Genomic DNA, 22,969 nt, shown 5'->3' with positions numbered 1-22,969 from the left:
CATACAATTGACAGGGCTAAGGTGTTGCTAATATATGCTCTTCTGTCAATATAAGTGTTGTGCATACTCTTCCCAGTGACTGAAGCTTAACAAAAGACAGAATATTTTCTGTCTCGACTGATTGCTAACATCTTTGTCAAGTGACTGATCCATAACAGCAAAAAAAAAAAAAAAAAAAGTTTTCCTTAAATGTTCCTTAGCAGCAGTTTTAAACCTTTCTACTGCCGTAACCCAAGCATCATAAGGGAGGACCAACACAAGAGCTTAGGGTCAATAAACAGCAAATATTCCTCAAAGAAGATTAAAGGATTTTGGAGCACTGTTAAAAACTGAAGCGACTTGACAAAAGGAGACAGGAGAATATTATACACAGATTTCTAACCTTAAGTTGCTGGATCGCCACTGTTGAGAATTTAGATACACTGATCCTTAGAGCTTTGGACTGTGCTTTTGGAACTACTATCTGAAATAGAAATGTGTATAATTTTTGAGATGTACATGAAGTACATCCGAAAGACAAGTGCTCAATATTAAAATAGCAATAAATCCAAACACTGAACTGTCTAATGGCAATAAAATGAAAGCAAGCAGGGGTTAAATTGCAAGTTTGAGTGCTGTGTACTGATCTGTTAAACTGCCTGACACAGTAGATGCCACGATATTTCCTCCATTATAGATTGAGTCTATTAGTTTTATACAATAAATCAAGAAAAAAAAAAAAAAAAGTTTATCCAATAGCAGATTTACACAAATGTTCTGATACCTCAGTGCATTTCTCAGTGCATTCCTGCACCTAAGATCTTTTAAAGAGTTGCACACTGTCCAGACATTAAACAGTATTATTCATGTTATGGCTGCTGGTAACATGATGTGCAATGGTTATGATTTTCTGAAATTGTATTCCACCTCCCATCTATGTAATTTATTACTGTTAAGATTCAGCATATGTAAAAAAGGTGTGAGGTCTGAGGGCAATATGGTAACGGCTTTATATATGGTCACTCAGACAGGTTCTAAAATCCAATTTCACATTCAGACTACTGAAACAATTGTCTTTAGACGGAAAATTCCAACATCCTTCACCTATATATCCTCTCTTTGCCAAGAAATCTCAAATTGTACTCATGATGTAATTTTAAAAAAGAATTGGAAACTGCAGGGCTATCAGAATTCACAATGCATGTCAGTGTTCATTTATTACTGTACTTGCTCTACTTTATGTCAATACTTAAAAGGCTGAAAGTGCACTGGAGCGTATAAACTGCAATTCTGCTCATTTAGTAAGTCATTTGTTTTTAAAAGTTTTTTTTTTTTCTCTCTCTTATTATATGGTACAATAAGGGTATTTGAGGGTTGTCTGCCCCAGTGGATATTTGGAAACAGATTACATTAACATTGCTAATGCATTCAAATCTAAAATAGAGAGGGCCAGTAATAAGAAAATGAACAAAGACATACTTTACAGCCATCAAGAGATTTAAGAATATTAATTTAGGATGTGATAAGAGTTTATATATGAGTTATATCTGCAAAACCTAGGCATTCTAGACACATAATCACATCTAGACTGCAAAACTGTGACATATTTCAGTTCATATTGCAGTCCAATGATGTTATGAACTAAAAAAAAAAAAAAGGCACTTAGTCAGTTTACTTCTGACCATGATGTATAGCTAATTCCTTCAGTGCGAAGAGTTCAAATTTACCATACTTATGACTATATTTATACTATATAGTATATATATATATATATATATATATATATATATATATATATATATATATATATATATATATATATATATATATATACACAGTACTGTGCAAAAGTTTTAGGCAGGTGTGAAAAAATGCTGTAAAGTAAGAATGCTTCAAAAAATAGACATGTTTATATTTATTAATTAACAAAATGCAAAGTGACTGAACAGAAGAAAAATCTACATCAAATCAGTATTTGGTGTTACCACCCTTTGCCTTCAAAACAGCATCAATTCTTCTAGGTACACTTGCACACAGTTTTTGAAGGAACCCAGCAGGTAGGTTGGCCCAAACATCTTGGAGAACTAACCACAGTTCTTCTGTGGATTTAGGCAGCCTCAGTTGCTTCTCTCTCTTTATGTAATCCCAGACAGACTCAACGATGTTGAGATCAGGGCTCTGTGGGGGCCATACCATCACTTCCAGGACTCCTTGTTCTTATTTACGCTGAAGATAGTTCTTAATGACTTTCACTGTATGTTTGGGGTCGTTGTCATGCTGCAGAATAAATTCAGGGCCAATCAGATTCCTCCTTGATGGTATTGTATGATGGATAAGTATCTGCCTGTACTTCTCAGCATTGAGGAGACCATTAATTCTGACCAAATCCCCAACTCCATTTGCAGAAATGCAGCCCCAAACTTGCAAGAAACCTCCACCATGCTTCACTGTTGCCTGCAGACACTCATTCGTGTACCACTCTCCAGCCCTTCGGAAACAAACTGCCTTCTGCTATAGCCAAACATTTCAAATTGTGACTCGTCAGTCCAGAGCACCTGCTGCCATTTTTCTGCACCCCAGTTCCTGTGTTTTCATGCATAGTTGAGTCGCTTGGCCTTGTTTCCATGTCGGAGGTATGGCTTTTTGGCCTCAAGTCTTCCATGAAGGCCACTTCTGACCAGACTTCTCCGGACAGTAGATGGGTGTACCAGGGTGCCACTGTTTTCTGCCAATTCTGAGCTGATGGCATTGCTGGACATCTTCCGATTGCGAAGAGAAGTAAGCATGATGTGTCTTTCAACTGCTGCAGTAAGTTTCCTTGGCCGACCACTGCGTCTACGGTCCTCAACGTTGCCTGTTTCTTTGTGCTTCTTCAAAAGAGCTTGGACAGCACATCTGGAAACCCCTGTCTGCCTTGAAATTTCTGCCTGGGAGAGACCATGCTGATGCAGTATAACTACCTTGTGTCTTGTTGCTGTGCTCAGTCTTGCCATGGTGTATGACTTTTGACAGTAAACTGTCTTCAGCAACCTCACCTTGTTAGGTGAGTTTGGCTGTTCCTCACCCAGTTTTATGCCTCCTACACAGCTGTTTCTGTTTCAGTTAATGATTGTGTTTCAACCTACGTATTGAATTGATGATCATTAGCACCTGTTTGGTATAATTGTTTAATCATACACTTGACTATATGCATACAAAATCCCTGACTTTGTGCAAGTGTACCTAGAAGAATTGATGATGTTTTGAAGGAAAAGGGTGGTCACACCAAATATGGATTTGATGTAGATTTTTCTTCTGTTCACTCACTTTGCATTTAATTGATAAATATAATCTATTAACATCTCTATTTTTGAAAGCATTCTTACTTACAGCATTTTTTCACACCTGCCTAAAACTTTTGCACAGTACTGTATATATATGTGTGTGTGTGTGTATATATTCATTCTCAGTCTAAAAAAGCATTGGATTCCCAAACATTCCATTATAAGACATTTTGACATAAGTGTGATCTTGAGCATGGAAATTCAACTGTACTATTCCCATTGTTCAAAGGAGAGGAGGTGCTATGAATTGTGTAAGATTACATGTTAATTGTTTACAAACATGTTTCCTGATTTCCTAACTCAGACTCTCATACTATAGAACAGAGATAGGGAACCCCATTCCTGCAGATCCTTTTCATTACATAGTAAATACAATTACATGAAGTGTCTACCCCTGCAACATGCAGATCTAAAAACGAACCATTGCTTAAATAATTGTGATACCAAGTGCAGGATTTCCATGGTGCGCAGAAAACAGGTAGCTCAAGTCTTGCACTTTAATTTATATCATGTTGCTTTATGACTGGGTACAACAATTAGGAAATGTAATTCTTTCTGAAGATGGTCAGTATAGAAGCTTGATTACCTAACTAGTTTAGATGGAAAGCCATTATTATTATTTTCGTTCTTTCATTTTCACATTACCATATGCATCAAGCTCACAAGAGCATGTTCTGCCTGAGAAAAGCAGATCAAATCTAGAAAACAAGTGTGGTAAGCCTTTATTGACAGAGTAAGGGGTATAGTTCAAATCCACAAATCAAAGCCCTTTGTGTTTCTGTCTTCATAACAAATCTAACAATACTGAGTGCATCATCATAGACTGATTTTGTCAAAGACAGCCTTGTGATTTCATCAGTATAAAATCTACTGCTATTTAAGTGTACCCCTTTCACTTTGAGCTTTGATGATACATCTGTAAATGTTTAATATTTTCAACTGTTTTATTCATTGATTTTTGATGTCTTTACTAATAAGAAGCGTGAGAGACAAATGTCGCCCAAGTTGATTCTCCTGAATGATTTATAATTGGTTTCAATACACAAAGCAGGTTCTCCTATATATCTGGAGCCAAAATCTTTCAAACCTTGAATGCAAAGTGCTTTTTTTTTTTTTTGTAGAAATGCGATTAGACTATCACAAAGCACATATCAATGAAAAACGTCAAAACACAAAAATGTATACAATGACTGGATGTGCAAAGGCAGACATCTGTGATAGGTGTAAGTGTGTGTACTGCATATGTGACAGTGAAACAGGAGGCTTAGAATAGATAATCTAACAAGAACAACACTAAAAACAACATTAACAACATTCATTCAAAAAAGAGATAACAAAAGCAAAATAGATTTGAAGTCATAACATCTATGTTATGGGCAATTACAGTGACGTGCCAAATGGTCTTGGTGAAACATTTCTGCCTAAATGTTGCCATACACGTACATAATCTAAATAACCACAGTGATAGCTAAAAAAAGATGCTTGATAAACAGTATACAAAATTCCATCTTGCTAATGTCAAGTATCAGTCTATTAGATAATAAATAAAGCTATAGTATGATTGTCAATAAGATAATTGCCACTCTGTAGACTGATTTATTAACTAAATGTAGAACAGATTCGTGTTTGTCTATTCTTTTTTTTTAAGGTTATAAATCCATATAAGCATCATGTCACAAGTGACCCTCAAATCCCTTCTTTACTGTATAAGGTATTTGCTCCTTTTGAATGGAAGGCTTATGTTGCTGGGCCTTTGATAGAACCAACTTTATTTCTCAGGGTGTTCCCCACTGAGGATGGAGATGATAATGAGGCTGCAGAACTAACTGATATGAAAAATTGTGAATTATTGCCAACTCTGATATTTTGGATTGAAGGGATACCTAATAGAATAGCCCTCTGTGATCTAATTGAAATGTATGGACAAAATAGTTATCAGTCCAGAGCCATTACTCCCCGTGGGAAACTCTGTGAAAAGGTGGATAGACAGGCATGTGTCTAGACCAGTGGTTATCAAACTTTTTAGACAATATACCCCTTTCCAAATAATCTAGTCTACCGCGTACCCCCATCTGAGATAGGGTCAAAATATACCTACAAAAACAGGAAAAATTAAGTAAATAGAAAACTGCTGTTAAAGGTTAATGAAATAAAATACAATCAGTTAACCATGGTGCAAACGCACCAACTGAAAATGCTTTGTAAAATAATTTCAAAATCCCAATAAGTGCCGAAATTATAGGGTAATGCACTCACATGACAAAGTAGTTCTTCAACTAATTAATTAATAATGAAAAAACACATAAAGCATTGTAAGTAAAGATAACAGTCGTGTCGTTCCAGGGTGGCTCAATAAAGAAAGGGGCTTGTTACCAGGAGGTTCCAGATTCAATCCCAGCCACTGTCTCACTGTGTGTGACCCTGAGCAAGTCACTTCACGTCCTTGTGCTCTGTCCTTTGGATAAGACATAAAACCAAGGTCCTATTGTAAGTCACTCTGCAGCAGCAGTTGTGATGCGTAGTTCACAACCAAGTTTCTGTAAGTCGCTTTAGATAAAAGTGTCTGGTAAATGGCTAAATAATAATAACTCAATACTGTTATTTAAAAACGTAAAGTAGATAAAACACTAAACTGATTAAACTACTAACACTGAACATTAAACTTACGGAGTAAATAATACTTTTTAAAATTTTTTAAAGACGCAATATCATACAATGAGAATCTTTATTTTTTTTTTTTTTCTCAGCCCACAGACTGCAATAACCAACACCCTTTGTCAGCAGACAGCTGGGTCTTTATAGTTAACCTCACCCAACCGAAAGGAAAAGTCCACCAGTGAGGCTGTGATTTTACTTGAAAGGAGATTCAACACTGTTGATTCGATTGCTAAGTTTCAAGGTACAACAACGTGGTAAAAAAAATGTTGTCCGCCATTACAGGATTTTTGAAAACTGTTGGTCTAGACTAATATGTGGATGTCAAAGATGTAGAATTTGGCTGCCATAAGCAGAACCAAAAACATGTCTTGCATGTACTCATATGGAAAAACATTGTAGAATCATTATGTAATGCTCCACAAGGATTATCACTTTATCATTTGAAGCTTAAAACAGACAATGTAAAGATAATTGAATGTATGTGGTGTGATTCAGCTCACCAAATAAAGTGGGCTCATCTGGGAAAGCTGGAATGCAAAGATTGGAGACCTGCTACCAGAATTCAGGTCTCATGCACATATCAAATACCTAAAACTGTTACACACACTTGCGATGCTCAGCGACCTATAGTGTCAGAGGACAACACAGATCTGATTGGCTCCACTACAGACCTGCAGGCGCCCTATCAGCCACAGGGGTCGCGGGTGCATGGTGAACCATGGATTGCCCTGCTGACCTAGACCCTCCCTACCTGGGCGGCGCTCAGCCAATTGTGCACCGCCCCCTGGGAACCGCAGTGTCTCCTGGGTTAAAGCACGTTACTGGAAGAAAGCGTGTCAGTTAATAAGGGAAGCAGCTGGTTGGTTCTTAACAGTAAAGAAGCCAGTGAAGGGGTGGGGACAATGTCATCCTCCAGGTAAAATGACTTATGAAATGCAAGACCGTCTAAAGTCATGGCTTGCAAACAGAGATGTCTTTACCTTGTTAAGTACCGCTATTGTGTTTAAAATACATATCTCTTAAAAACATGTTTCTTTCCAAACTGCATATTTGAAACCTATATAATGGATTTATGTGCGTGGCAGAGAACATTTATAGAATTGTATTAGCTACAATTATTTGCATTGTTGCAGATCATTTTCACCCAATGACTCATTTGTCTTCATGATCCTTTGTCTACCTCTCTGCACTGGTTGTGTGAAATATTAATTAACAACCCTTAGGTATAATTTACAAAAAAGTGTCCATGCAGTGTATATTAGTGTTTTATTTTTTTATTTATTTATTTATTTATTTATTTTATTTTAAATTAGAAACTCAAAAATCAATGACAAGCAAAGAAAAGGTGGGTTACAGTATAACATACCTGCACAGAAGGGGAAATTAGCACTTTTGTTTTATTTGAGTTTGCTATTAATTTATTTATTTATTTATTTGTTTGTTTGTTTGTTTGTTTGTGTGTTTGTTTGTTTGTTTTAGCGTACTATGATTTATAAACAGTAAGTTATTTTTCTATCACAAGTCTAAGAAATGGCTTTGATGGCTATTATTATTATTATTATTATTATTATTATTATTATTATTATTATTATTATTATTATTATTATTTGCTATTTTATAATCAGTCACATACATGAAGATAAGTAATGGATACAGTGAGTTCCTTCAGGCATCATAAAAAGAAAATTACTTATCTGTGTTATAAGACACAATATCCTGTAAAATAGTCCAACAATCCAATTTCTTTAAAAATGGTAATGACATTTTAATCCAAAGCCTCCAGTAATAAAAGGCTATTCAGCTGCCAGTCACTGATAACCCTTACTTTATTGTTAATAGATTCAATTAAGTCTGATTTTTTTTTTGTTTGTTTATTTGCATAGCTTAACATTAAAATCTCACAGATAATATATAACAATACATTAAATGTAAAAGGAAAAAAAAAAAAGTTAATTTACTGCACAAATAAAAAATGAATACTGCTATACATTCAAAGAAAAAGCACTGGATTATTAAGTACCCTGGAAGAAGAAAGAATTTAGTGATAGGATGATATGTTACTGGCTGATCTGTAATGGCCCCTGGAAAATAGTGGGCATTTCAGGAAGTAAACATGAACAGTAAAGCTATTTCCACAATAAATACACATGTAATCAAGTTGGACAGAGTCTGACACATATTTTAAATGCTGTGATACATTCCGGAACTTCTGCTTTGGAGTCCATAGTTCTTTATGTTAAACACGTTGGGATTGAATGCTATCTGTCTATTGGAGAAACGTGCAGGTACTGGACATCCGCCCAAAGTTGTTGGAAGTGATTTTTGGTTCACAGCGCAACAATGTCCTTACATTAGGATGTGCCTTCCTTTGAATGAAATGTTGACTACGGTTCAGTCCACCATGTGGTATTAAAGTTTCCTGACTAACTGGATGAATTCCTGAACTACTTTACATGAATGTTTTCAAGTGCATTGCCTTTCAGTGTGTCTATCTTGAGAATTAAAATGAAGATCTGTTCTATACTGCTGGATTAAACCAAGATGAAGATCCTCGACATTAACCTTGTTATCTAACCTTGTGTTGATGGACATCTTAACAGGCAGAGTGTGTGCTTGCTGTGTTCAGCAGGAGCTTCAATGACGCACTTGAATGGCACAGCAGTCCAATTATGGCAGCAGAATACTGAAATGATGACACTGAATGCCGTGAGGAACACATCCTAGCCCCAACCCAAACCAGGGGCCATATTACAGAACAATTTCCTAACTTTCTTTCCTATCTTATCTTTCATGGCTATGATAGGATTTTTCTTAACTTGGTATTAAATTATTTAGCAAATCCTATCTAACGGCAATCTTAACCATAAACGACTGATCGAGTTTGAATAGAGCAGGTAACAGCTCAAGCTTCAGGTAACTGTCACCAGAATATACATGTCTTTAAATTAGTGTCTAAACTCGATTCAGTTGTGGCAAAGAAACGCAGAGTTCTAAATTGTACTCTGGAAGAGAATAAGGTTTTGATCGCAGAAAAATCTACAATAAAATCTAGTTAACAAAAAGAAATTAATACAGTTATTCAAAAAAAAAAAAAAAAATAAGCAATACTTTTTAAATTTCAGTTATAAACACCATTTGATTTTAATTAAGAATGCCAATGTACAACACTATCTCACAAGCTAAAAATTAGAATTGTACTGTGAAGTTCGTGTCTCCATTGTGAAAGAAAGTGTGTAATATAATTGTGTACATTACATAAATGAGCCACTGGTCATGGTTAAATGGAGCGTCTTGCTGAGTAATATAATAACACGCCAGGATTAACACAGACCACTTCATATCTTATTCCTAAATAAAGTTTAAAATATTAATAATCATAATTATCCTAATAGCGGACAGTAAGTTGTGAGCATGTCTAACTCCAACTCCATGCTGTTCTGTACATAACATGATTAGCCACCTTCTCTCACGGGTGATAGGGCTGGATCTAGACGTTACACGTAGCTCACTGTTAAAGGTATACATCCCAAAATATACTAATGGATCATTATGGTTCACTATAGAACATGTTGCATATAATAAGAGATAAATGTCAAGAAATATTTGTGCAATACAAAACTGAAAACCTAAAGCATAACAACAATAATACATGTTTGTTCAGATCTTGCAAATTAACAATGTTCTTTTTCTAACTGACAGATAGGAAAGGCTCTCCTAAGTCCTAAATGTTAGTATAGACAGGAAATTACCAAGTTAGGAACGTTCTGTAATATGCTATTTGCTATCTGAAATTAATACAGGAAAATAACTTTGGAGGGCATTTTCTGTAATATCAACACTCCTAAACTTAGTAGTTAGGACATTGTATCTCTGACAATAAGATAAGAATGTCACTTAGGATGCTTTTGTAATATGGCCCCAGAACTGTAGCAATTCAAGTCACAGTAGTAAATTCCTCCCATCTCTAAATCACTGTACAATCTATTATTTCCCTGATACATTTTAGAAAATATAATTCTGCACAGATGTTGTAGTATTGTTCACTTCAGAAAGGTAATTTATTTCTAAACTAATATTATTATTCACTTTCCTGGGTAAGGGGACACAGTTATTCTGAGTGATCTTATTTTCTCAGAGAAGAAATATGACAGGCCTGTGAATAAAAGTATCTAAAGTTGAAGACAGAACTGCATTTTACTAAATATTAACAACCTCCATTGCTGTCACCCCTAAGGGAAAAAAGAAAAACACATTATATTGCAGAGAATAGGAAGGTAACAGCAGATGGTGAGCATGAGCAGTGAAACTGTGTTCCCCTAAAAGAATATACAAGTTATAATGCCAGGTACAATAGTGAGTTCAAGCACCAACAGGCTTAGAAAATCAATTACTTTCTTTCATCACTCCTCTTTCAACTTATTATACAGAACTACAAAGCCATTTCCCTTCTACTTTCTGTGGAAAGTGTGTGTGTGTGTGTGTGTGTGTGTGTGTGTGTGTATATGTATATATATATATATATATCTATATATATTATATATATATATATATATATATATATAAGTATATATATATATATGTGTATATATATATATATATAGATACAGTTTACCACACACTAAAGGAGAACAGGCAAACTGGATGTCAATTTACACTAAATCAGAGTTTTGGAGGGGATGTATGCATTCTTAGTAGAAGTGTACTGGGTCAGCACTGAATCCATGCTTCCCCACCTCTCCACCCCTTTTGATGAAAAACCTCTTTATATACAAAATGTCCGTTACTAAGAAATCACTCTTCATTACACTGTATTATTCAGAAACGACAATCCATGACTGATGTAGAATGATAATTTATTGATTTAAAAAAAACATACCCATACAATATACAGTATGAAACTTTTGGCCTATGGCCTTGTCCATAGGAGCTTGTTAGCCGCCCCTATGCCAGCAGAATATATAAAATAAAAAAAGGACAAGAACACCTCTACCTCCACCACCTCCCAGAATAAAACCACCTCATGCTCAGATAAGGAAAAAAAAGCCTACTCAAACGGTAAGGGGAAACCTTAGGGAATACATACCCAAGGGTAGCCAAGGGTAGCTCCAAAAGAAAACTTCTTAAGCTAAATTTAATTAACTACATAATGTGTTTTTTGGGGGGGTTTTTTGTGCAGTTAACATGTCATTGTCATTTTTTTGGAATTTATAGTTCATATACTCCTGAATTTTTTCGTGAAGCAGCAGAAGTAGCTACGCTGATTCTGAAAGAATGTCCAGAATAACTGTCGGGCAAAAATCCAGCGCGGAGAAGAGACAGACATGGGGATTTGACAAATCAATTCCTTGAGGCGATCGTTCCTTCTGGGGTGCAGAAGAGGGGTATGTCTGAATCAGCAGTCAGTCACGTTGATAGGTAGCTGAATAGAGCAGAAAAAGGACGAATAATTTAATTAATATTAAATAAATGAACACATACTCCCTTTCTTTCCCAATCCTTTTTAGAATGTTTCAAAAATAAAGAATACATGACCTGAGATTGGAGTTTGAGACCGCTGATGCAGAGGTCCTTAGATGGATCAAAGGATTGATTCCGGCAGGTATTCTCGCCGCACTGAAGGAACCCGCAGAAGGCATAGACGAACATTGCTTTTAGAAGGATATCCTTGTAAGGGGAGAAGCATCCAGCTTCTGAGTTTTACTTGTCCTATTTCTTGGCTAAACACCACATCATTTAGATAATGAGGTGAGAAAAAACTTGTTTCTTTTCTGCAGAAACTAACTGTAATATTATTATCCCACATTAAAACTGTAACATGTTATATTATCTTGTTATTATCAATAATAATATTATTACCATTGCGCATTACTTAAGTAACATGTTGCCCCCAACTCTGCTTACTGTCGTCATAAAAAGCTGTACTCCATATCTCATTGATAAATCAGTAATCACACTGAGATAGGCGTCTAGTTGCTGATGGCGCATTGGATATGCATCACAGAGAGACTGAAGATCCTGTAGACTGAAGGCAGTAACAAATTCTGAGACGGTTCATTTTTTTTTAACAGGCATGGGTCTTTCCTTTTCAGTACGACACAAACTTCACCGCCACAATCCAAAATTCTATTGTCATAGGCTTCTAGAGATGAGAGTAACAGAAGGATGAGATTAACGTTCTTACCTTCCTGGATTTGTGCACAAATTTTACTGGAAACCAGGGACAGACGGGGCAACAGAGAAACTGATGATTGAGATTCAGTACTGCAGCTTGCCGTAGAAAGGTTATAGGAGGGAGGGGCACTGTTAGCATTGCTGGGACCAGGCAGGGTACTTGAATATGGAATTGCTGTAGACTGGAAAGCACCACCAGAGCCAAATAGTGGAAAGGCACTTCTACATCTAAATCAGAAACAGTGGATTGTAGTGATTGGAGAGCTTAAAAAATCATGTTGGAAATGTCGCCGGTGGAGTCAGTATGAATTGGACTATCTGGGACAGATACAGGAGAATCCGAACTGATTGAGGGGATTGTAATGAAGGATTGTGATCATCTTGAATCCGCAACGGTGATGAAGCAGCTAGATGAACAGCTTTGGACGTGGAAGCATTGGAACGAAGCAGCATAGCAATTAGATCTTTACAGGAGGCGCTGGCATTGTAGGATACTTTCCTTTTGAACAATGTATTCAGAATATGTGGAATTGACCAAGATGTGTATCCTTTATTGGAATCCTGCTGGGAAGCTAGCCGTGGACTTTTCCGCTTGCCGTTTTTTTGGAACTGGAGATAAAGCATTCTTGGTGTTTGAAACATTAGGTTAATGCTTGGAGAAGTTGTCATTATGCAAGGTATGTCAAAAGTTGTCAAACAATAAAAAAAAAACAAGAGGGTGTAGACAAACTAGGCTTTTATAGGGCTGATGATACATTATTGATTAATGGGTGGATTGTCCTATTCAGAAAAACAACAAGTTTCCAAAGAAATGCTGATCCTACAGAATCCATTTTATATATTGGGCCTATTTATCTGGCCATTTGGATATCAATAAAAGCAGAAATCCCTCAGGCACTGGCTGTTAACTACAAATTGTTAAATTAATGCTAGTATGCTTCAGCATAGAATTAATCTTGGAATGGCTGACATGTTGTAATTGACAATATCCAAATTAGGAACTGCTTACTGTAATAATTTCCTGGGCGCTAATCTCATTAATCTCCAAGGGCCAGCTTTCCTTAAATTATACTCCCATGCAAAGTTTATACCTCCAATGAAAAATAAAAATAATGGTACTTCAAAACTAGCAATAAACAACTCCTGTTTTTTACTTATCTACTTTTATTTTTATTCAATTATTATGTGTGGGTTTCATTTGCGACAGAGAATATGTTCTGTTTCTATACGCAGTGCGCTAATTTACCTCATTAATTTAATTACAGTACTTTCCTGCCAAAAACACTCAATCAGCATGCACACAAGTAAAATGTGGGTTTGAGATTAATATTTTTTCAAATATGTTTGCTCTTTTCCACAAGATAGTAAATATTACAAAAACAGAACACACACATCCAGTTGTAAAAAATGTTATTTTTCTGTTTATAGTAATTGTTTTCTCTTTTTTCTAGTTTTTCTACTTTACTCAATATCTATGCTGATTCTTTCCAAATATACATTTGTGTTACTCTGTTAGCTACTACCTACTGTATTATAACATTCCTACTATTCCCTTGGTAAAACACATTTTGATAAACAAAAAATTGTACATATTAAGCTGTTGATCATATGATCTATGTTAACTATCCTGTTCAGATCTGTTGTATAAACACATAACTAAAACAAAACAAAAATTCATAAAATAGGTGATCTTTCTGAACAGATGTTTTAATTAAAACTTGCTTTTGGGGTACTGTAGTTAATTTGCTCTGCAGACAATAATATGATTTAACCAGCACCTTCAAACACTCACAGTGAAATAACAAATGGCAGACATTGTGTGTGCAAATGGAATATGTGCAAGAAAAAAAACAATATAAATAAACCCATGTAAATGAATACTATACTTAATGTAAAGCCTACAGCTATCTATCATATTGTTCTGGACACAATACATGAACATTGTAATTCTAATGTCTAAAACACAAGGGACCGTATTCAGAAAACAGCTTGCTTTCTTACATCTATTTAGTTTTGTTTCCATTCGTTGGCATGACCTGGACAGTCTTTACCCCTCACAGAGTTGGATGAGCATATTTAGAGATGAGATGTGGAAATCTATGGAGAGGGTCCGCAGTGTATACTGAATATAGTGTGGTAACAGAAAAAGTATAATCAATGTTTGTGTTTTTCTGTCATTTTCCAAATAACCCCTTACACAGGCATACTCATTACCACTAGAATTGAACAGGGACATAAACACTGCTTGCTTTTGAGGAAAATTCTAGACTGTGATTCTGTGTTTGCTGACTCTACGAGCCTCCCGATGTGTCCTTGGTGTGCTCTGTAAAATTTAGTGAGAATCCTCCACTGAAAGAAACTACTATAGAGATAATGAGTCTACAGTTCCCTACAAACACTCATAACGGACTTTTCCATCCACATTTTCATGCATTATTACACTATTATAACATAACATGTAGTTTCTTTGGCTGCATTATTACAAAACATATCGCCATAGAGCTCATCAATAAAAGACCAATGCCTCCACTGAACAATAAAACAGACTGTAAAGGCATGAAGAAAGGGCAAGTCCAAAAGATGAAAATGATAATTGACATGGGGAATAGTAGCACAGTTTTTTTTTTGTTTTTTTTTCTTTAGCAAATGAGATTGAAATTGTACACACTGATTGTTTCATTTCTACAAAGGCCTTTCAAGTGGTTTTCTGAAATACAAATTAAACTAAAGAATATTATACATGAATAAGTTAGCAGGTTGTTTTTAAAGCTCAATTCTTTGCCTAAAGGAACCTCCTTGCTGAATTCCAAATACATTTAAATAACAATATCTACTTAATAAAAAACAGCTCTGGATTCCAGAGACACGTGGTATGCAAAGTTCAATATGAACCTTTATTGAAACCCTGTGCCTAGGAATGAAAGGGTAAGTTCACCCCTCTGGTGGATGTGACATGAGCCACACCCAATCACAGTATATATGAGAAGCACCATCTGTTTCGTGGGCACATCTCCAGGTCATTCGGTGTTCAGATGGTCTGGCATCTGGGACTTACAGTTCATTTATAATGATTGAGGGAGCGCTATTAGCAAGCTAAACTTTTTGGAGAATTGTGCCGAAAAGATGGGCCTGAACATTTGATTGGCATCCAAATGCTCGAAGTTCATGTTTATTGTAGCCGCTGACCCAAAACAAAGAACATTTTGAACGTTATCCCATTAAATGACAGTCTCCGAATCATGTAAACACAATTAATAGCTTCCGTTAAGTTTCAATGAAGAATGACAAAAAAAAAAGAATACATTCCACCAATAATTTGGGCACGCATACAAAAAATAAACCTGAACAAAATCCTGTGGCCATGCTTTGCATGAGTGGTATTGTTGACTTGTAGACAGGGTTAGGGTTAGATGATGTTGACTTGTAGACAGGGTTAGGGTTAGGGTTAGGTGTAGGTGCAGTGTAATTTGGAACAGGTGCACAAAGATGAAAACCGCTCTATAAGATAGCCAGCTATATTTGCTTATCTCAATTACCCATAATAGTACATTTATATGAAGCGCTTACAGTAACAGTTTAGCAGGAGGAAGCAACATTATGGCACTGCTACCAGAAGCCTATGAATTGGGCATCATTTACAATATAATAGACATGTGCATCACTGATGACACAGACTGTACTGTGATTCCACTAGGCCCTATTGTTGTTCTATTTGCACCACTGCCTCAATTTGATATCTTTATATTATAACACCAGCAAGAAAAAAAACACAGGGTCAAGTTAGAAGCAGTTTACATAAAGTACTGTGGTTTTTTGAGCCATACGAATTTGGATAAAATAGTAATTAATACAGAAAGGCTCAAATGTCATATTGTTGCTCTAGCCAACTGTACATGCTGGGAAGCAATCAAGTGAAGCAGAGTACCATCCAAAACCATCCCCAGCTATTAACATGACTTAGAGTATGAAGCAATAATCAAGCAGTCTGCTAACACGGTTAAGCGGTCTTTCAGCGGTCTTTCACCACAGGATACTGGGACTTTTAATTATTGTTTCTCATTGGCAGCTGATGGTTTAAATTAGCATATGCAGGCTTGTGACAGAGAAAGAATTAATCTTGGTTATAAATCTCCCTCCCGACCTGTGAGGGTGCTCTGTAAAGAACAGTGTGCCCCGGACTGGATGGTTTGGCAATTCATTCCAGGGAAAGGTGGAAGTCAGCCATCTAGAAAGGAGACGGAGCCTCAGTACACCAAGTCATCGCTCCAGATGGACGGCATTGTGGCAATCACCGATTGGAGGAAAAGTGATTGCACTTGCTAACCAAGGGGGAGTGGCTGAAGGAACAAAAAGGGGATGTGGCCGAGCGAACTGCTCCTTTGTTATGGTTGCGAGAGATCTGCTGAAGGAGTGTAGAGTAACCGTGAGTGTTTTGTGTTTGTTTGTCATTCTAATTGTACTCATTTGTCATTATTAGGCAGCTAACACGATCTGGGAGCTGTGGCTAAAGGCCAGCACCAAACCCGGACAGCTCTGCACTACTGTTCACTATACGTTGTATTTCACCACTTGCACCTATAACGCTCACTCTGGACTTGTGATTGTGTTTGTGTTCTGTGTGTGTGTGTTTATACTCTGTTTATTATTTCAGGACTAAAGCCCGTGGTTTTAACTGTGCAGTACATATTGTTGTGTATTGCCAGTTATTATTATTTATGGTCACTAAACGACCCGGATTATAAAAAAGTAAATGATTGTTTGGACCATGAACTTTGTTGTTTATCATTGTTTGAGTACTGCATCACCTCTACACCTGCGCACTACAAACCACTTTGCCACAAGGCTACAGAAACTTAAAAAGCATTAAAAGAAGGTATTCCAATTCACCACATCATCAATCAAAAGCTAATGGATAGAAATACAAATTCTCACTTTTTTATAGCTTTTCTGGTAGTTTTCCACTTTTCAAGTGTTTACCCTGAACCTATAAACAAAATAATACACATTTCTACAATCTTTATTTTCTTTTTAAAACCAATAATCATTCAGGAAAATGTATGAAATTGGGAATATAGGTAATACTTGTATGAGCATGGTACCTGCAGTTAGAAAGGTAAAGATACTGCACCTTTAATGTTTATGAACACACTAAAAAATATATTATTATCCATACATGAAATAATAGACTGGCAGCATAGGAACAAACCACACTCGTACGTTTTCAAATTATAACATCCATCTGAGCTATTTCTATTCCCCTAACCACTGTATTTCAAAAGTTTAAAATGAATAACAAAAAATAATCAAGGTGAGAAAAGTGTTTCAACAATGTCCCATTACTTAACCCTGATGTCAATTTGAACTTCATGTAGTCTCTTTGTGCTCTGACCTTTCGTTGACCAGTGATGGGTCTCAGCACGGTGTAAGTCTATTGTCCTTTCTTCTTAATTGGTTACCAATTTCAATTCAGGATTCGAGCTGTTAAAAATGCCCCATGTTCCTAAGAATGGTGATGCCCTTTCATTGACCCATGCAGTTCACAGCTAATTGTGTTGTTTTGATGCACTGTGGCATGGCATCTCAAGCCTGTTTCACACTGTGTCAATGGTAAAGGGTTACTGGGTGCTCATAAATATAATGTATTGTATCTGACACTGTGTAACCACGATGTAATTAGCTGTCCTTGGGTAATGGATTGTTAATTATTGTGCTCTGTATCTACTACTGCATGCCTCAGCTAAATCTCAACCCAAGTTCATGAAACAGACAGGGCTGGAAATAACTGTATATACACAACACTGAATTTATAGCATGTGTGGAAAGATCGGATACTGGTATCTGCCATTACATCTAAACTGGTACTCGCATGACAAAATTACAAAATGAGAAAATAAAAACAGGAAAGTGCAAAAGTGTTGGGTATTCTGAATACTACAAATAAGGCAACCATGTTAACATACTGTAAACTACTGTACTTGGAATACTATCAGATTACAATGTATATAATTCATCCAACAGAGATAATCATTATACCTGTAAATGCTATATTCAAAACAGAAATAAATAAATGCCTTATAAATCCAGGGGTAAATAAAATGGGCCCAGAAGAGCCAAAAAAAAAAGATGTTTCTTATGACACAGATTTAGTTTTGGTTGTTTTGGTTGAAACGTTCCTCAACTCTTTGACTCTTGATGGGGACAGGCTTCCTTGAACTCAAATATACTGAGTATACTGAGTAAATAGCACATGCAGCAACTAGTCGCCAGTGCAATAACTCTATGATTTCGACTGCATGTGAACCTTTATAGTGTAATAGATATCAGGAGCATTTAACTCCAGTGGCATTTGACGTATTGTGGGTCATTTGCGAGGAAAAAAAAATACTCAGCATTATGCAATACATAACATTGATTTTTGTATACAGCCTTACCTTAATAATGGCACTGATGTAGAGTTGAGGATGGTAACTGTTTGTATAAATATGTTTTATATTATGTGTGTTACACGCCTGTACCCGAGGTTCACTGGACGCTGGTGAGCATCAGTGAGTCACTGTTTCTAATGTGGGTATCAGCTGGAAAAAGGGTGGAAGAATGCAAAATAATGAGACTCATGCACTCATGTGCGCATTCAACACTGCTCTTACAAAAGCTCAACCAAACAATCAATTGCAGTTGCAGAAAGCTGTCAGTAAGAGAACCGATGTGTCTTTAGCAAACATTTTGAAACTCAAGTGCCTCCACTTATTAATCAGACAGGACACAGTATTTCAGCAGACAGGGGAAACAAGGTAAAGGGAGATCTCATAAAGACAGAGGATAAATAGAAAGTGCTTATTACACAACCTGGTACAAAACATGGAATAAATAACTTTGAGAATCTAGCCCTTAGATTGAATTGAGCTTTTCAGAACGTGCTATAATTGTATCAATATTTTAAATACAGTTTGAAATGTTGAAAAGTTGAAAAAATAAAAAACTAGGATTATTTAAAACAGTGGCTGAAATGGTTTTGAACTGGAACATGTTGTAACCAAGTGCATGAACCATCTAATCAATGAGAGGTTAATTAAACTGGTGATAGATTTACTGAATGGCTCTATTTTATATTAAGATTCCATTTAGATTGGGGTGGTTTCGATTTCAATATGATTATGTAGCATTTGTCAATTTGTCAATGTTATCAACTCATAAGCATCTCTGTTTTGTCAGCATTGAGTTTTCCTGAATGTAAAGGTATCCGTATAGATGTCATTAAGTTGACTCATAATCTTTAAGCTTATCATAGATTGAAATACTTGTAACAGGTCAATATTTATTTCTAATTTAATTTAAAATAGATTACTTTATTCCTGCTTAATTACATATTGTCTATAAGAGGCTGTGTGGTCCAGTGGTTAACGATTTACATTGGGCATGGTCCTTGGTCACCAGGGGTCCATTCCCAGCTCAGCCACTGACTAACTGTGGGACACCTGAGCAAGTCACTAACCTCCTTGTGCTCCGTCTTTTGAGGCAGAAACCCACCTCTGCAAACAACTCTCACTGAGACGGACATATCCACATATCAAGTCTGTGGATCAGAGGATAGAACATTTCTGCGAAACACTACCACCAGGTGACAAACTTTCCGGTGATATATTTATAATTATAATATACAGTGTCATATATATATATAAGATTATATAATTATATACAATATATATATATATATAATATATATCATCACACGTCACGTCTCTCATTCAGTGTTATGTCACGTTCTGCGTCCGATTGGACAGTAAAGTGTAAAAGCTTTGTCCAATCAGAAGAGTTCAAGGTTGAACCTCTCACGAATGACATTAAATAGCCCAATTACAAACAGAAATTTGAAATGCGTGCTTTGGCAGACAGCAAGCATGTCATTGGTCAGTTGTGAGTGGCGGTTCATGTGTATAATATTGAAAGAGGTACTGATTGAAGCGTATTGAGGCCACCTGGCAGAAATGTGAGGGGGCACGTGACCAGGCATGCCCTCCCTATGCGTCGCCACTGTGCTTAATACTCAAAACAATCAGCTTTTTTGGTCAAAGCTATGACAAAGAAACAGCGACTTAATACAAAATCAAGACCTACTAATAAAGGGTATTCTCTTCTAGTAATAACTGAAATGCAGTTGCTTATTGACAAATCTTATTTTCCAATGCAAGTGCAAAAATACAAATATAATCCATGTGTATATACATATATCTTCTGCATTTTCATTGAAAAGCAACTTGGTGTAGGTATGGAATAGTTTTCTTAACTAGTTTAGATTCACTTTCGTCATTTCCAGTTGCCGGCAACAAATCCTGACGACTTTTCAAAAGTCCTTTGTGGCCCTCCATAGCAGTTTCATAATCATGTCTAGCCTCCAGGTATAAATGGAACACCCCTAACCTGTCACACCCTAAGATTCTTGTAACAGTAAAATTCTTGCTGATGCATTACTATAGCCACTAGGGGCAGCGGGGCAGGTATATGGTTATTGACAGCAAGCTTATCTTGAGTATGTTCAGAAATCCTCAGGCGTGTATAGAGAGCACGGTGTTAAAATATATGAATCAAAATAAAGCATTTAAATATCTGATGGAAACTTCAGTTTCCCAAAAGTTCAACATTTACATAAATGTCGTCAGCCATGTTTATTGCAATAAATACATATATGAATGATTCTATTGCCTTTTGTATTAATTAATTGAATATTTCACATATCCCTCTGATTATGACATTTTTTGACAAGAGACTGCAATTATTATGAAGTTGCAAACTATTGTGAGTAAGTTTATAAAGTAAAATAAACAAGTACATTAAAGGTGTTTCTTTATCTAAACTGCACTATAATTTAATTGAATGAGGCCAACATTTTAAAATCTGTAAAACAATGCAATAAGATGTTTACATTGAACTCAAAAGTAGGAAACATGTGTTGCTCATTAATCTAATTGCCTCCCACAAAGTTCATGTGTTGCATGGCTTTGCCTTTCATGGCAGTGCAATAGCTCAAACTGCCAATATAATTAACTACTGCCATTCAGGATAACCTCATTATTTCCCAATCTTGCCAACATAACACATCTGGCCCAAGGTGTTTACTGTTTATTTACAAAACAGATGGAGTGCCTTTGAAAGAAATGTAGAAGTTGCCCACTGGGAATTTATGTCCCTTAAATGATTCCAGGAATTCCAAAAAGTGAAGGTATTAAACATGTTTGGGTGCTAGATGTTCAAGTTATGCACAGGTGTCTTGAAATAAGACTGATCAATAACAATGCAATAATCATTTATTATGTTTAATTTTCTTAAAATGACAAATGAAAATAACACCTAATCCACAACATAATGTAGTGCATATATATGTAAAATATATAAAAGGAATAACATGTAGTCCAGGAGGGGTCTCAAAAGATTACATTCCCCAGAATGCTACAGAAGGGAGCCAGGATGAGAGTCACCTGGCTCCAATCTGTAATTATTATCACCTGCCTGCAAAATTAGTAATTAAGCCAAGAGAAATGTTTATTCAAGGCAGTCTGAGGTCTGTGTGACAGTGAAGAACAAAAAAGAAAAAGAAAAGCTACTGTGTGAACCTGTGTTTTTGTGTTTATAATTTAGGGTTTGAATTTATTTTGGTGTTTTTAAAACTGGTAAACAGCTTAGCTGTCCAGTTTGTTAGTTTAGGGTTTGAAGAAAAGTTTAGTTAGTGCTCTTGTATGAGTTAGGTTTTTGTTTCTGTTTTAATTATATTATTATTGTAAATAATAAAAGTGTGCAAACATGCTTAAAATCATCCATGTTGTGTATTGGTCTGTAATTTAAAGGGCAAAATGAACCTGAGCCACAAGGCTTGTTTACAAAAAAAAAGTATATGTGTGTGTGTGTGTGTGTGTGTGTGTGTGTGTGTGTGTGTATATATATACAGGATATTGGCTTCTCCAACCAACTAATTGACAAGATAAGACTAACTGATTCCACGCCTTAGCTGCAGGAGAAAGCTGCTGTTTTTGATTACATTTGCAATTTTACATTTTTTTTTTTTGTGGAAGCAAGGATAAGGCTAATAGTGAAGGTACTTTGTAATTTTGAATGAGAAGAACACCAATGATGAAGGTGCAATTAATTTATTTAAAAAAAAAATGGTCACCTTTACCAATCAATAGACAGCAGCAAATCTAAGCAGGGTTGTTTATCTCTAAAGTTAATGTGATTTCTGACATGTCTACTCAATAATTTACTTTGAATATGTTTGCAACAAAGCCATGACTGTGTATCACAGTACATACACACACACACAACTTAAAAAAAGAGCACATGTATACATGGTAGTATGTAAGGTCCTTCAAAATCATTTAAAACACAAGTTTTTCCATTAATGTAATTTGTGTTATAAATTTGTGTTTCAAGACCTCATCTTGAACATTGTGTTCAGTTCTGGTCACCTCGCTACGAAAAGGATATTGCTGCTCTAGAAAGAGTGCAAAGAAGAGCGCCCACAATTATTCTGGGTTTAAAAGGTATGTCATATGCAGACAGGCTAAAAGAATTGAATCTATTCAGTCTTGAACAAAGAAGACTACGCGGCGACCTAATTCATCATTCCAAATTCTAAAACGTATTGACAATGTCAACCCAAGGGGCTTTTTCGACCTGAAAAAAGAATCAAGGACCAGGGGTCACAAAGGGGCATTCAGAACAGAAAATAGGAGGCACTTTTTTACACAGAGAATCGTGAGGGTCTGGAACCAACTCTCCAGTAATGTTGTTGAAGCTGACACCCTGGGATCCTTCAAGAAGCTGCTTGATGAGATTCTGGGATCAAT

The 22,969-nt window shown here is 36.0% G+C and overlaps 1 protein-coding gene across 2 annotated transcripts in view; it reads right to left on the bottom strand.

Moving 5' to 3' along the window:
• LOC121326082 (transcription elongation regulator 1-like protein) overlaps positions 1-22,969 on the bottom strand; it is a 49,800-nt gene that overhangs the window by 13,647 nt on the left and 13,184 nt on the right. The gene's annotated exons all lie outside the window — the stretch shown is intronic.

Source organism: Polyodon spathula, chromosome 13 (assembly GCF_017654505.1).
Source record: "Polyodon spathula isolate WHYD16114869_AA chromosome 13, ASM1765450v1, whole genome shotgun sequence".
NCBI lineage: Eukaryota > Metazoa > Chordata > Actinopteri > Acipenseriformes > Polyodontidae > Polyodon > Polyodon spathula.
This window is presented reverse-complemented; position numbering and strand designations above follow the sequence as displayed.